Genomic DNA, 13,560 nt, shown 5'->3' on the forward strand with positions numbered 1-13,560 from the left:
AAACGTTTCATCATAGTCTAGTCCGTACTGTTGAGAGAAACCACGAGCTACCAATCGTGCCTTGTACCTCTCGATTGACCCATCTGGACGACGCTTTATCTTGTAAACCCACTTGCAGGATATGAGTTTCACATCTCTTGACTTTGGCACGAGATCCCAAGTCTGATTTTGCTGAAGTGCATCAAGCTCTTCTTTCATAGCTGTCATCCACTCAGAACTCTGCGATGCTTCTTCGAACGTCTCAGGTTCTGTTGCAGAAGTTTGTCGAAGTATGCTACATGCAAAGAACGTACCGGGAAGGTTTTGGGCTGAAGCAATGAGGACTGCAGCCTTAGTGATCAACAGACTTCCTCAACCAAGGTTAGGATTTGTTTCTCCCTTTGAGAAACTGTGGAACATGAAACCTACAGTTAGTTACTTTCGAGTATTTGGCTGTGTATGTTATGTATTTGTTCCTGATCATGTACGGAGCAAGTTTGACAAGAAAGCTGTTAGATGTATCTTTGTGGGATACGACAGCCAGAGAAAGGGATGGAAATGTTGCGATCCAACAAGTGGAAGATGTTACACTTCACGAGATGTGGTGTTTGATGAAGCATCTTCTTGGTGGTCCTTAGAGAAGGAGGTGCTACCAGACTCCAGAGAATTTGGAGAAAAGCTGCAACAGAAGATGGGGGAGCATACTATCCAACTCCAACCAAGTTCAGATGAATCAGGAGATCCAAATGGCGATGATGTCGAACAAAGGTTGGCTCAGAATCCTTGGCAAACTGGCGTGTATCAACAACCAAACGAAGAAGGTGGGCCGAGTGAAATGGAAGAATCAACTCCACAATCTCAACTCCGAAGGTCAACAAGACCACGAAGGCCAAATCCCAAATACGCCAATGCAGCCATAATTGAAGAATACCAATTGTTGAATAAGAAGAGTATCCAAGATAACTCTAATGATCCCAAGAAGAAGAAAATAGAACACACTCTTAAAGAAAGCTCACAAAACAAACTAATTAGCAAAGCTTTTCTTATTTAGCTCTAGGCTTTGTTTTTCCTTGGATGATTTACAATGCTTGAGAACTTAGGTATTTATAGCAAACCAAATGATTAAACTAAGATTATTTATTACCACACAAAACACATTAATTGCACCTAATAATTTTTATTCAACCATACCTAACATTGACTAACTTTCCTTGCCTAACTTTGACATTGATTTTCAACAAGTATCCCAATACAACTAGTCACAAAGGGTGTGTTTGTTTCCCTTCACTGGCCCTCACTGGACTGGACTAGACAAACAGTTAGTCCAGTCCCATGTTTGTTAGCAACCAAGACTGCGTTTAATGGAATTAACCGGGACTCGCGTCGACTAAAACCTTCGCCAAAAGGTCTTAGCACCTTCGCCCTCTCGTCTTCTTCTTCCCCGCCTTCTCCTTCCTCGTCGCACCTTTGCCCTCTCCATCGTCTTCAGCTCCCTTGTCGGTTTCCAGTCGCATACTCTGCGTTCGCTACCAAAGGCCTCCTCAAGTGGGCGGTCATCTGTTTGGTTGCTCAGGGCCTCACCGTTAGCGGCTCCAACTACACCTCCAGGCACCGGTCAAATTCGTACTCCCACCATCTCAGTTACGGTTACCTTCCTATCTCTCTCTCCCATCTCTTTCTCTCTCTACTCTCTAAACTTTTTTTATCTATCAAATTCTCAAAATTCAACCTGCCTGATAAATTGATTGATGGTAATTTTGATTCAATTTCAAACTCGTGAAGTTGCAGCTCCAAAAAGGGCAGCAACGCCTTGCCCTGCTGCTCCAGCTGCATCACTGACCACCTTCTTCAGCCCCCACCAACTTGTTCATCAGGTTTATGTTAATTGGGTTTGATAGAATTATGTTAATCAAGATTTTATTAATTTTTGGATTAAAATTTGGCACTTGGAGTGGATTATGGAGGTAATTTTTGGTTCTTTGCTCAATGTACTTCAAAGGCGTGTCGTCACTTTTGAAAGATGCTCTGGTTTAATGTTCTGGTCTTGATCTTAATGCATCATGCGTGTGCTGCTATTCCCCCAACTCTTTGAACTTCAACTCACTTAACTAGTATGCAGTAAGTTTGGTCATAGACCAATGGATTCACGATTCATCTCTTATATATTGCATAAGAATATCTGGGTCCCGTTTTCTGTGAGGTTTTAAACAATCTAGCTTATGTTTATGTCATACGAAATATATTTTTCTTAATTGAAGCTTGCTGAATGCTTGATTGCGTTGTTGACTGCAGAACTCGCCGTGTGACCCATGCTTGACACACTGCTGCTTGCACTGGTGCCCCTTGTGCCATGAGTATAACACTGGTCAATTGAAGGTAAGATGCCTTAAATAAGCTATTTGAGTATTATACGATCATACTTCTTCAGGTTTTTGTTATATGGAAACATTACATATTTATGGCATCAACTTGTGTCCATCGGTATTCTTTTTCTCAGCCGAGGAAAATTGTTAGAAATTGCAAAACTGTTGGGATCTTTTGCTTGAGTTCCCACAAATGAATCCCATCTTCTTGACTCTTGCTCATTGAGTGTTTGCAGCGAACCCTCTAATTGTCAATCTCTATTTATATTCAAACTTGTACTTCTATTCTTAATACATTCAATTTATCCTCGTAAACTATTGTGGGAATTATAGTTCCCAGTGATTGATATTGTGAAACAACTCTGCTGCTGTACTAGTTTTGTTTTCCTTCTCTTTCTTGTTTATAAAGTTCACAATTTTTCAAAAGATACAACCCCTCGTTTAAAGCCACTACTACTTCTCAATGTCAATCTTGTTTTTTCTAGAGGCCACAATAAAGAATATTGTCTTTGATGACTTATATTTTGCTTACCAATGCTGCAATGGCAGCATGGTTTATATACAGTTTGCATATATACGCATGCAATAAACAACAATAAAGGTGGCAGAAACTAAACAACAATAAAGGCGTCAGAAGCCATGTGATTGTCTGGCTGGGAGTATTCCTTCTGTTGTCCAGGTTGTACAGCAGCTAGTGGGATTATTAGTGGACAACATGGGATTATTAGTGGACAGCATTAGCTTCATCATCCCCCCGCAAGCTCATGAGCGGACGACGAACGAGCTTGGACTTTAAGAAATGAAAACGATCAGCAGATAAGCCCTTGGTGAATATGTCTGCAATCTGAAAAGTAGTAGACACATGATAGACATTTAATGACTTTGCCACTACAAGCTCACGCACAAAATGATAATCCACAGCAACATGTTTTATTCGAGCATGGAACACGGGATTAGATGCCAATGCAATGGAGCTTGTGTTATCACACCAAATTAAAGGAGTCGAAATACGGATGCAAAGCTCCTGCAGCAGTTGTTGGATCCAAACAAGTTCAGTTGCCGTGTTGGCCAATTGCCGATATTCGGATTCGGTACTTGAACGAGCAACTGTGTGTTGCTTTTTGGAGCTCCAAGATATTAAATTTGGACCAAAATATATGCAAAAACCACCAGTGGAGCGTCTAGTGTCTGGATCCCCGGCATAGTCCGAGTCTGAAAATCCGACCAAATCAGTACCACCGCGACTAAACTGAAGCCCGTCCTCAGGTGTGCCTTTTAAGTAACGAAGGATGCGTTTTACTGCAATCCAATGAACTGAGGTGGGCTGGTGCATATGCTGACATACCTGATTTACTGCATACGTGATGTCAGGTCTGGTGATGGTTAAGTATTGCAGAGCGCTGACCACACTGCGGTAGCTGGTAGGATTAGGCAAGGGAACACCATCAAGAGAATGAAGTGGGGAGCTAGATTGAGCTGGAGTAGCACAAGGCTTGGCGTCCAACATATCTACACGCTGCAACAAATCGAGAACATATTTTGTCTGCTTTAGATGTAACCCATCAGCTCCACGAGTTGCTTCAAGACCCAAGAAAAAATGGAGGGGTCCCAAATCTTTCATAGAAAAACTCTGACCAAGTGCATGGATAAGGGAGTCAACATGAGAGCATTGATTGCCTGTGATAAGGATGTCGTCAACATAGATTAGAAGAATCAAATATACTCCATGATTATTAAAAATGAAGAGAGAATGATCTGCTTGTGATGCCACAAAACCCAAATCAAGAAGATATTCAGAAAAGCGATGAAACCATGCTCTTGGGGCTTGTTTCGAGCCATATAACGACTTGCGTAAACGACAAACATGATGAGGATACTCGGGGTCTTCAAAACCACATGGTTGTTTCATGAAAACTTCTTCAGAGAGATTCCCGTGCAAAAACGCATTTTGGACATCAAGTTGGCGTATAGGCCAATTATAAGAAACTGCAAGGGCAAGAACCAGACGAATGGTGACATGCTTAACCACCGGACTAAACGTCTCCGTGTAATCAACACCTATCGTTTGATGAAATCCATGGGCAACAAGACGAGCTTTATATCGCTCCATTGTACCGTCAGATTTCTGCTTTGTGCGATAGACCCACTTGCAAGGAAGAACATGAGTAGCAGTTGAAGAAGGTATCAACTCCCATGTACCAGCAGCTTTCAAGGCCTTAAACTCCAATGTCATTGCATCACGCCAATGAGATAATTGATTTGCCTCGCGAAACGAGGTTGGTTCAGAATCAGGAGCTTGTAATGATGTCAATAAAGCATATTTGGGGTTTGGTTTTCGAATGCCAGATTTAGACCGAGTGAGCATGGGATGGGGAGCAGAAGCGGAGGAAGGTGGATGAGCCTCATTAATGGAAATCAAACTGTCAGAGCTATCAGGAGCAGGTTGAGAATGAGGTGGCGAGGAAAGTGAAGGTGTAGACAATGGTAAACTTGAGGAAGGTTGCAAGGGGAAGAGAGGTGATGCACTAGAAGAGGATGTTAGAGTATGAGGAATAGAAATATGAGATGATGAAGGTACCTGAGGGAGAGGTGGTAAGGGAGAAGGATTGATAACCACGGGAGAGTAAGCTTCTGACGGCAAGACTGAGGAGAATTGTGTAGGGTTGTCGAATGGAAAAGTTTCCTCATCAAAAACCACATGACGTGACAAATAAACTCGTCCATTTGACATATCATAACAGCGATAGCCCTGATGATGAAGTGAGTAACCAATGAAAACACATTTTTTTGAACGAAATTCCAATTTATTTTTATTATAAGGGCGTAAATAGGGAAAGCAAGCACAACCGAAAACACGAAGACATAAATAAGAGGGCTTGCGACTATACAATTTTTCATAAGGCGAAATATAATTCAATTGGCGTGCTGGAAGACGGTTAATTAAATAAACTGAGGTGTTGAAAGCATCCACCCAAAAAGAAGAAGGCATTTTAGTAATGGCAAGTAAAGTAAGACCCATGTCAACAATATGGCGTTGTTTCCGTTCAGCAGCACCATTTTGTTCAGGAGTATGAGGGCATGTTAACCGGTCCTCAATACCATTATTAATTAAAAATTGTTGAAATTCCTTACTCATAAATTCACCCCCGCCATCAGTTTGGAAAGATTTTATCTTATAAACAGTATGGATAGATAGAAGATTTTCAACAAGCAATTTAAATTTTTGAAAATAAGAAAAAGCTTCATGTTTAAATCTCATAGGAAATATCCAAGTATAACGAGAGTAATCATCATGAAATATTATAAAATACTTGGAACCCTTAACAGAGACAATTGGTGAAGTCCAAACATCACAATGAATCAATTGAAAAGGACAAACTGAAACTGATGGAGACAAAGCAAATGGTAATTTAGTGCTTTTGCCCAATGGGCAAGTAGGGCAAAAACTAGGGAACTTAGAATCCTTAATAGGAATAGAGAACATAATTTTTTTTAAAATTGCAGGAGATGGATGACCGAAACGCTGATGCCACATAAATGAAGAGGTTCGTTGTCCAAATAATGCCACGTTCTTGAAAGGAAACTTCGACAAACCCACACGAAACGGATACAATCCATTCTCACTCTTGCCGTGGAAAAGCGTCTTCCCCGTGGATAGATCCTTCACAAAGAAATCAGTAGGAGTGAAAATGAAGTAGCAATGATTATCACAACAAAAGCGATGAACGCTCAGTAGATTAGCAGAAGCAGAAGGACAATGCAACACAGAATTTAAAGGAAATTGAGACACGAAACCGGAATCAATATGCTTTATAGACAAACCTGCACCATTACCAACCGTGACTTGGTATTGGCCAATATATTCTGTGGAGAGGCTCAAATTAGCTAAATCATTGGTGATGTGTGACGATGCGCCACTGTCGGTATACCATGTAGGGGACCGTGCATTAACCACAGGAGAGGCAGCCATCATAGCATGAGATTGTGGATAGCGGCCTTCGGAAAAAAGAGACTTGAAACAATTTGCGGTAGAATGACGATGATCACCACAATAGTTACAAATATTAGAGGAAGAGGGAGCATCCGCAGCATGGTTGGGAAGATAGGAAGAGCGACGAAGACCAGCATTTGGTGTAGGAAAGTCCTCGATTCTGAAACGAGCCACGACCGGATCCACCATGAAACAAACCACTATTTGAATCACCACGACGGCCAACAAAAGGATTACCAGCACCGCGACCTTGAAAAAAGCCACGACCTTGAAAACCACCACGACGGAATGAGGATGTACGACCATTTCCTCGGTGAAGTGTGGTTCCACGACCAAGATTGGGAGTGGAGCCAGAAGGGGCAAAGAGAGCTGTAGTGGTGTGATCAGGACTGAAAGTAGGGCTATAGTCGTCCATACGGCTTTCAGCGCTCAAGAGCAAAGCAACCATATCGTCAAGACTCATAGGATTTTCTCTTGCTTGAACCGAAGTAACTATACTTTCGAAAGCAGGACCAACACCATTCAAAATCAGCTCCATAAGATCATCGTCATCAACAGGTTTTCCCGCAAGAGCCAATTGATCAGCAAAGTTAGTTAATTTATCAACATAGTCTGTGATGGACATGTTACCTCTTTTAGTAGACTGCATCTGGTGCTTAAGTTGAAGAACACGGGTGCGAGATTGAGAAGCAAAACGTGTTTTCAGAGTATCCCAAGCAGCTCGGGATGTGTCACAGGTTGCGACGATGGAAAGCACATTGGGTGTCAAAGTTTAGTTAATCCAACTCAACAATTGTTGGTCCTGTCGCTGCCAAGTTACGTACTCGGAATTGAGAGTAGTTGTATTCTCAAGAAACTTGGTTGGACATGTTTTTGTACCATCAACATAGGCAACAAGATCATTACTTTTAAGTAAGGGATTAAACTGGGTAAGCCACAACATGTAATTGGTTCGATCAAGTTTGATGGAAACCAGATAGGAAATATTAGGAAGGGAGCTGGTAAGAAGAGAAGAAGAAGTAGCCATGGAAGCGGAAGAAAATTTGAGAAGAAGAGAAGGCAGAAAAAAAAAAAAAAGAAAAAAAATACAGTCGCGAGCTTGCTGGGTTAGAGGAAGGAGGAAACAGATGCAGGAGGTTTTGTCGTTAGACAAATGGCTCTGGATACCATAAAGAATATTGTCTTTGATGACTTATATTTTGCTTACCAACGCTGCAATGGCATCATGGTTTATATACAGTTTGCATATACACGCATGCAATAAACAACAATAAAGGTGGCATAAACTAAACAACAATAAAGGCGTCAGAAGCCATGTGATTGTTTGGCTGGGAGTATTCCTTCTGTTGTCCAGGTTGTACAGCAGCTAGTGGGATTATTAGTGGACAGCATGCGATTATTAGTGTACAGCATTAGCGTCATCACACAATTGGTGAAAGGAAATTTGCAACCGTTGTCCGTGGATTAAATTTTTTTTTTTCTTTTCTTGCTGCAGCTGCTGTTCCACTGTTATTAACAGCCGTTAGCGGCGATTGTTGGTCGTTGGGAAAAGGTGAAATGTATCGCTGAGTTACCTCAACTCTCTTCAGAACACAAGGCAGCCAGCAACCACTGAAAGCCAATTGCCGTATACACTCAAAATGTTGCAGAGTGCAGGAAGTTATGGATTTTCTGAGTTCTGAAAGCGAATTGAGAGTGCTGCAAATCGGAAATGATGTTACACGAGGAAGTGTCTTCGGGGCTAAGGAAGCGAAGGACTGTGACATTTTGTTGTATAGTTCCGAAGTAGTAATTATGTAAAGGCTGGTAGTATTGCATTCGTTTATTATTTTTTATCATTATTGCGATAAGAAGCCCAAGCGGAAGAGAAATAACAGTGATATGAATTAGGATTTGTTGTTGTAGGTTCTTCTTGGTTGTGTCTCCTTTTTTGTCATCCATTTCAAATGAGCCCAAGAAGAAAGGACAAGAAATGGGAGTGTAAAGGAAAACTAGAACAAGAAAGAACACGTTCTAGTTTGGTTTTGTTGTTTCTTTGTTTTAGTTTGTAGTTAGAAGTTGAAATCTGATAAGAATTGTGAGTGGAAAGGATAAGTGGCTCAAATTCACCTGTTATATTTCGTTGGAATTGTTTCATTGATTTCTCAATTTTTTTTTCCAAGAATTGCTTATATTTAGCTTTATACCTCGGTCGATTGGGGTTCTGCTACTTTGGTGTTGGAATGAAGCAAATAACATTTAATATTTTTCATACATCATGGGTTTTTTTTTTTTTTTTCTTTTCATTATCCTGTTTTTTAGTTCAACACTGCACTAAATACTTCACTAAATCAGTCCAACTTAGTCTATTCTAAGCCAATCCAACTTAGTCTCAGAAGTTAGTCCAGTTCGAGATAGTCCGGTACAACAAACCCATCCAAAGTGAACAATTATATTCTATTTAAAAACAATTAATATTATTCTTTTTTCTTGTGATGCAAGCTTTTTATTTTTTATACTTACTAATATTATTGTTTATAATTTACACGACAGCAATTATTAGGAGAGGGTTCTAATGACAGGTGTTGACATTCAAATGGTGTGCTGATTCATCAGAACCCAAGTATCAGAGAGATTTTTTAGTCTGATCGGTACATGGGATAGTACACCACGTGTTACTAAACAAATGGTGAGATATATGTACTAAAAAATTAATAATTTAAAAAATAAAATTTCCCACCATTCCTATTAAAACATATGGTATACCACTTGTGTTTCCGTCATAACTAAACATTTCTCTAAACATTGTTGGTGTGGTGACGAGTCAATACCAAGTATTGTCGTTTTTACTACAACATTTGCTTCTTTTTTTCTTTTGTTTTTAATTTTTAATCACACTTTTTGATTCATTTGAAATTCACATCTTCAATGTAACCCAAGAAACAGATATATCTTTTAGCCACAAAATGACACAAATCAAATAAGTGGTGTCAAAACTCGCCTAGTTACAGAGACGGAGAATTTTGGTACATATTAAAACTCTACATTGATTTGGAATCGGCCTAAAACATTTACAAGTGAGCAAATAAACAAGATTTCAGGCTTGTTTGAGATTTTTTGTTTAGGAAATATTTTTCCTAGAAGCATTTTTATTAGAAACACGTTGAAACTTTTATTGAAAACTCAAGTTTTTTTTAAAAAAAAAAAAAAAAAAAAAAAAAAAGACTTGAAAGTAATTCATAAAGAAGCACATGTCAAATGCTTATCCATAAAGCATTTATATGACCCAGAAGAAACACTCATAAATTTTATGTCCAATACATACAAAAGTGCTTTTAGTATTTTTTAACCCTTTCAAGAATTGGTTAGGATCGGGAAATATCTATTTTTTGACATACATTTTTTAGGGCCCACTATATAATTTTTTTCAACAGTTCAAACTTTTTATCTTTTAAGTCTTCCATAAAAAATCATATCTACCAAAAATCACAAATATCTGAATCATATAACCATTAGATTAAATGGTAGTCATTCTAGTGTTTATTTATGAAACTATATTGTCCCGGCCCGGGGCGAATCACTTCCCGGGCCCGTTCCACCACCGTAGCACGATATTGTCCGCTTTGGGCTTACCATTCCCTCACGGTTTTGTTTTTGGGAACTCACGAACAACTTCTCAGTGGGTCACCCATCATGGGATTGCTTTAGCCCCCTTCTCGCTTAACTTCGGAGTTCCTACGGAATCCGAAGCCAGTGAACTCCCAAAAGGTCTCGTGCTAAGTAGGGTTGAGAATATGCATTTAAGGATCACTCCCCTGGACGATGTGGGATGTCACAATCCACCCCCCTTAGGGGTCCAACGTCCTCGTCGGCACACACGCAGCCAGGGGCGGAACACTTCCCAGGCCTGCTGCAATGGAACCCGAAGCTAGTGAGCTCCCAAAAGGCCTCGTGCTAGGTAGGGATGAGAATATACATATAAGGATCACTCCCCTGGGCGATGTGGGATGTCACATGTATTCATCTATTTTTTTCACTATAAATGAATGTTTTAGTAATTTTGGTTTTGTCTAATTTTTTGTAAGTATGATCTATAAATAACAGCTTGAAATATAAACGATTCATATCATTGAAAAAAGTTATGAAAAGATCCCTAAAAAAGTGTGTAAAAAAGAGTGACGTGTGATCCAAACCCTTCAAAAATAGTCTCAAACACGCGGCTACATGTTATAAGTCCTATCCATGGTGTGTATGGACCATATGCTCCTAACCTTTGTTTTCGTATATCTCTGTATAATTTTACTACGTATACACAAGTTTTTGAAATGTTATTAACACTTTAAAATAATCATGGTAAACTCGCACTGAGTGTATAACAAACTGATATTGCAATGCTGAATAATATTTTTGAGACAAACTTCTTTTCATCTTTTGTTTTGATGTGCCATTATATATGCACGTTGAGGTGTGATACTTTGACAAGTGTAAAATGGGACTAAATTTAAGAAGAAATTATTCAGTGTGCCAAGAACAGTTTTGATACACAAAATATCAGAATACAAAAAATTTTCTTTTTTCAAATATCCAATCACTTTATTCTAACATTTGATATATCAAATCGTAATCCTACCATTCTCAAATTTAAGAGGGTCATAAAGAACTTGTTGGACCATATACAGTGGCTAGAGCTGGCACTCATCAAGTAGAATTTAAGATGGTGTCCCCAATTGTCCTCTTTTTCTTCCCCACCCCAGCGAATATCATATTTTCCTTCACATTTTTCTGCTTCTGCAGTTTTGCACTTCCACGCCACACACAAACAGGTATTTTAATTATAAGGGTTTCTCTATTTTAGCCCCTCCATGGGACCCCTTTTTTGTCTTTTCATGCGTCCACATCATTCAAGATATTAACCCCACGGAGCCGTAGAGGCCATCTCAATAACTTAGTTTAGTCCTGCTTTGTTCTGGAATTACCAAGCTGCCCTCTTAGATTCCCTTCCTTTCAAATTTGTATTTGTTAATTAATTTAAAGCAGGAGCAGCCTCTACAGGTCTCCATCACCGTTCACCACCTTCGAGTGTCTACCTCTTTCGGCAGGGCAACTGTTGGACCTGGTTCAGTAATGGCTTCAGACCCACTGACCCACACCAATGTTTATCCTTGAAATTTTTACTTTCTTATATGCAACGCCAAATTTTAAATATAAGCAGTGTTATTTAAATTCTCATAACGATGTTGTAGCTGTTCATTTTTTTTGTCAATCACAGTTTCACCTATATTGTTTAGTGTGATCAAATTATGGGTGTATAAGAAGAAGAAGAAAATTATGTACACGAGTACTATGAGCTACAATAATTAGGCGATTGATCTATGCCTTGCTAATTAAGGTGCTAGATCCATATGTAGGAGAGGGACTACAGATTCATGAAGTTGAATGTGACACTTACGAAAGCATTATAAAGACACTTTATCCTCCGTTTTAATAGCAACAAGGACTTGGCTTAACTAGCTAACCCTAACTGGCTAGGGCAAGAGATATATGCATGTTGCTAGTGTTATTCCAAGATCAGCTATAACCTGACCCAATTATGCAAACTTCCATGCTAGGCTAGTTCGAGCATGGTGTGACTTGAATGAGTTGAGGGGTTCCATGTGGATACCCTAACCAATTAAGTTAACTTCACCGTGGATGGCTAGTTAGTATGCATCATTACGTATCTAAATGGAGTTAATCTATTTATCTTAGCAGCAGCAACAACAACAAAGTATTATTCAACTAAGTGGAGTTGTTTGTATAAATCTTAGAACACCAATGCGCTAGGTTTTGACCCAAGTCTTTCGTTCACTTCAAGTACTTCATATCTTTTCTTAAAGTTGCTTAGCAACTAGAGAGAAATTTCAGTAGATTTATCTAACTAGGACAACTCTCACACTGAATGAGACCAGCTGGCATGAGGATGAGTGTGATCGAGTTACAAAAGATCTCATGTATGAAAACTGGCCTAGGAATGACGTGATCGGATAACGCACTCAAGACGTGGACCACCGGTATGTGCTTATGCTTACATTAAATCTTTACCTCTTTTAGTGTTGAAACCCACGGCAGATTTGAGCAGATTCTGAAATTCTAGGAGTAGCATTTTGTGTAGAATAATTACTTGCTAGAGGCGGCCAATGATCTTGTTCTAGGAGTTCTATCCAGTTGCCCCTCTCTGGTGAATGGCTTCAATTAATATTTGATGGACTGCATATCATAAAGCAATAGGATTTGTATTGATACATTCAGCTAGCTATCTATATCAAATTACCCACCAAAAAACAAGGCATTATCTTTGTGGAAAGTGGGTTGATCATCCTATCCAAGACCTAACGTTTGAAATCTAGACTATGTCTTCAATTTATCGAAAAACATATTTCCAATCCTAGGTCTGTATGGATGAGAAAGTCTAAGGTGTTATTTGTATTAGAAATGGATATGTAAATTAGTTATGCATGTAGAACTTGAAAGTTTCAGAAATGGAGCATCAATTTAAAATAATTTTAGAATTATTGGAACTCATCTTAAAGAAAACACAATTCTTAATCTTTAAGAATAAAATAATCAACTTTAAACAATTCAACCAACGACATTTAATATTTAAAAAAAAATGAAAATACTTGTGTCCACTTCGCGGTTGCGCGTGCTTTTACATCCCTTTGTGTACAACAGTTTAAATATTTCTCTTTACTTGTAAGTAAAACGTCTTTTAAGTTTGAATCTTTTAAATCTCTCACCATGTCATTAAATATATCGTTAGACAAAAAAATTAAAATCAGAATTGTTAAGTGGACACTACAACAAAATGTAAATTCTTATCGAAATCATTGATTTACGAGATAGAATTGGTGACCAATCAAGAAAAAAAAAAAAGGGTCACCCCAAGTCACAAATGCTTCACTTGTTAGTGAGAGGTTTTTTGTACACAGTCTTATTCTTACTTTACAAAAATGTTGTTTTTATGACTCGAATCCGTAATCAATATCTATTTAAATTAATTTTATAGAATGGATCTTTACATTGGTAACTAATAAAAAATAAATAATCAAATTGAAGATTTAATTATCCATATGTAGCCACTTAGTACTACGGTATAATGATATTCTTCTTCACTTGTTAGTGAGAGGTTTTACGTTCAATTAATTCTCGCTAAAGTGAATTTGAACCACATTATTGTTAGCTCATTGTGAGGCTCAACCCACCTCTTCT

The 13,560-nt window shown here is 38.8% G+C and overlaps 1 long non-coding RNA gene across 1 annotated transcript; it reads left to right on the top strand.

Moving 5' to 3' along the window:
• Positions 1–1,223: 1,223 nt before the first annotated feature.
• On the top strand, positions 1,224–8,481 carry LOC148689258 (uncharacterized). Its single transcript, XR_015958329.1, has 3 exons — positions 1,224–1,853; positions 2,272–2,355; positions 7,829–8,481. It is a non-coding gene; the product is annotated as an uncharacterized LOC148689258 (long non-coding RNA).
• The last annotated feature ends 5,079 nt before the right edge of the window (positions 8,482–13,560 follow it).

The sequence above is a fragment of the Pyrus communis genome, chromosome 17 (assembly GCF_041283825.1).
Source record: "Pyrus communis isolate YQ-2024b chromosome 17, ASM4128382v1, whole genome shotgun sequence".
Lineage (NCBI taxonomy): Eukaryota > Viridiplantae > Streptophyta > Magnoliopsida > Rosales > Rosaceae > Pyrus > Pyrus communis.